This window comes from Halyomorpha halys, unplaced genomic scaffold, assembly GCF_000696795.3.
Source record: "Halyomorpha halys isolate HHAL.00 unplaced genomic scaffold, Hhal_1.1 Scaffold45.1, whole genome shotgun sequence".
Taxonomy (NCBI): domain Eukaryota; kingdom Metazoa; phylum Arthropoda; class Insecta; order Hemiptera; family Pentatomidae; genus Halyomorpha; species Halyomorpha halys.
Window position 1 is genome coordinate 1,563,182 of NW_027113993.1, and position 3,728 is coordinate 1,566,909.

The window sequence follows — 3,728 nt, forward strand, 5'->3', positions numbered from 1 at the left end:
GTGGAAGTGTTTAGAGATAATCTACAATATCAATTGTATCAGTCACAAATGACTGTCTTGATTAAGCTCAAAATATACACGTACACAAACTAAAGAAATTATTTTTTATTTATAAGACGTTTTAATTTATTAGGTCTTTATCATTTTATTGCAGTTTTCTTTTGGCTCAGTAGAGACAGTGTTATGTGTTGCAGACAATTATTTCATACTTCCTAACTTAATTCAGTTCAGGACTTATGTGAATCCCAATAGATGATATGGTTGGGCTTGGTTTTTCTTTCTCTTCGTTTAATTGTCGCTGTATGATTAGAGATATGGTACTCTCGAGAGAAATTTGTTTATCTTAAATAGTGAAATTCAATTTTCCATTTAGTTCTACCACTAAAAGGGACCATAGAATCGTTATAAATATGCTTGACTATACCGAGGTATGCGGAAGAGGTATGTTAAGGTCGCATGGGGCAAAGTTAGACATGGAAGGGCTACAATATAAGGGCCACTTTAGTCATCGAGGGGTAATTTGCTCGCCATTCACAGTTGCCTCGCTGCGCCTGAATAACAAGTAGCTCAAGTCCTGTCTGTCGCCCACTACTTAGTTGTCTGTCTGTCGGTCTGATGGGGTTGGGGACAGAAAATTTCCGAGGAGGGATGTGAAGTTCTGTGTTTAGTGTCTCAGATTATAGTTACTCCCTTAGTCGGGAAGCTTAACTATAGCTGGTTACTAAAACTTATATTGAATAAAAACTTCAGAAATTTTTTTTTTCAACTACTTGAATTGTAGTCATAATACTGTACCACTATAAGGGAAAACCCATATGATTGCCTTTTATTAAATTCAATAAAGATGATCTTTTATGCCTCGAATTTTTTATTCTTGACAGAATCATTTTTATTTATTTTTTTATAATTTTCATATGAGAATACGATGCTTAATAAGGTATTAAATAGGAAGTACATGACTCCTATCGGTTTACATTTAAAGAATATTACTACATTTGTTTGGAGAAAAATATGATAGTTTTACAGATTGTTTTTATGCCTATTGGCATATCGTCGCCTTGGTTTGACAAAGTTATAACCGAAGTGTGGCATTAGTAGAATAAATGTATAGCTAGATGCCGGATAAATATAAGTTTTTATTCTTTATCCAAATAATACTTTATTCTGTGATCAGGTTATCTATTATACGATTATAAATAAAGTTGTCCGTTGTTTACTATATTTTATCCGTTTAGAACACCTAATTAAATAAATAATAAATTATCAAAAAGTTGCTGATTTTTTATTAAAAAAAATTGCCATTATATCCATTTAAAATATAATATTACAGAGCGTTATGCAAGCAATTCATAATACTTAATACAAGTTCTTTACACAAGCCAAAAAAAAAAAAAATGACTTCCACGTAGTCCTTATTTTTCCCACTTCTTTGCCAATTACATATATCATTAATCGTTTTACAAAATAAATTGTAATTAACAAATCACTTGATTTTTAATTGTCAAATATTTTTTTTTTTATCAAACAGTTATCTTAGATACAACTGGAAAGATTAATTAACATTATTCATTGGTTTCGAATAATGAATGATCCGGTTATCTTTATTCGGCACGTCGAATAATAAATATCTTTGTTCGAAGTCCATTATCTATTAATTATCCAAGAACAATTTTACCCAAATATGGTTCTAATAAGGAAATTGGTGTTTACAATCAGACATTACTCACAAGAAATCTATTTAACTTAGAAATAAATACACAAATAATGCCATCGCTTGAAGAATTAAGAAACTATTAGTGTCACTAGTAGAAACTTTTAATAGTAAATTGTAACTTTGAAGCTCTGTTCCCCAAACTTATGTTTCAGGCGGTTAGAACATTTTCAAACGAAGATCACGATTTACTAACTTCAAAACCATTTTTTTTTTTTAAGGTTCTTGAATTTATTTTATTTTTTTGCTACGACCTGTGAATGTCTCGGTACAGCGAACAATCATGTTTTAAATTTTTTTTTTGTAATTGTCCTTCTGAAAGAATCCTTAAGAAAACAAACAGAACAGAGGCCTTTGAAAGACGAGACTCCATAATTCAGCCGGAGAGTGTGGTCCTGGAGCAAAAGTTAGCAAAACAAAAGATAAATAAAAGAAAATCCTCCAAGTCTTCCCTCGGGCCTCCGAAGAAGCAACTTCAACGAACAAAAGCCTTCGAATCGCATAATTCTTTTCTCTCCAGGCAACTTAATAAATGAGCTGTGATTTATCGTAGTCTTTTGAAATTTAAGAAAAAAAAAAGTCATTCAACAAATTATCATCGAGGTAATTAATAGCAACCTTGTTCGGCCATATTTTGAGAAATATATTTTTTTTATTGATAAAACATTATTTAAGTAGTTATTTTGGGTTGTTTGTATCTCAGACATATATCGCAGTACCAGTTCAATCGTGTAACATTTCAATGAATGGTTATTTTGAGTTATTCATCTAATCTTAGCAATAATGGTAAGATATAATATATAGATAATAAGGTAAGTCATTTATAACAATCATGATTTATTAATAAAAATTTTATATGTCTTTGAAACTAAAATACTAATGCTGATATTTTATTTAAGAAGGTGACACTTATAGGTCATAAAATCTGGTGTATTTTTGACAACTCATCTCAATAATTGAAATCTATTTTTTTTTATATAATCAGATGACTTAGTTATTTTATGAAATTCAAAATCATTCATTATATTTTACAACGAATCTATATCAAGAAATCCGATGTTTCAAATGACCAAAACAGAGTTGGTTACCGCACACCTTCAGTTTTACTGTTTCGTGAGTAGTTTCTGAAAATTATTTCAAAATTTTTTATGATTTATGAACATCTCATGGCTAATTGATTTATATCCATACAAAATTTTGAATATTAAAAAAAATCATTATATAGTTTTATTATTATCTTATAGATTAGGAATTATCATTATGTTAAAAATATTTAATAAATAAAAGACATGATTAATAGTTTAGTAAAATACAACTACATTATAATCATAATTTACTAGAAGAAGCTCTTAGCACAAACACAAAAATTGAAATTATATTTGTAACTGGATATTTTTGATTTCATTTAGTATACCCAGAGCGGAATCTCAACAAAAAATTCATGACATCTGAATTGGACTCAGTATTGCTGTTTTATTGATAAGAAAGGGATGTTGAATAAGTTTCACAATACCTCTAGATGACAATATCCTAAACAAGAGAAAATACTTGCGAACAACCTCGCTAACCTTAATTTGGTGTAATCAATTGTCCAGGAATTGTTGTTCCTCTTCGATTCTAGATTTCGATTCGTGGCGAGGGGGCTCCTTGCTTTGTTGGTTTCAATTAGAGCTGACGAATTACACAATCAATTCTTAATTGAGGGCATTATTGTGAAGAATGGCTCGTTTGTTGCCAAAAAGAGGGTCTTTCGTTCGAACGAGGGATCTAAAATGAGCTATATCAAAATTGGTATTAATGGTTTCTTGTCAAGAGTAAATGAAAATTTGGTTAGTATCAAATATCCTTCATATGATATCTTGCAAGATGGAAATAGTGACAAATTTCTATGAAATTTATTTTATAATGTAAAATTGAGACATAAAAACAGTCAGACATAATCTGAAAATTGGACAGACAAAAATGTATTTCTGAACATAATATTTTTGTGTCCCTAAATGGCTTATTGGTATAAATA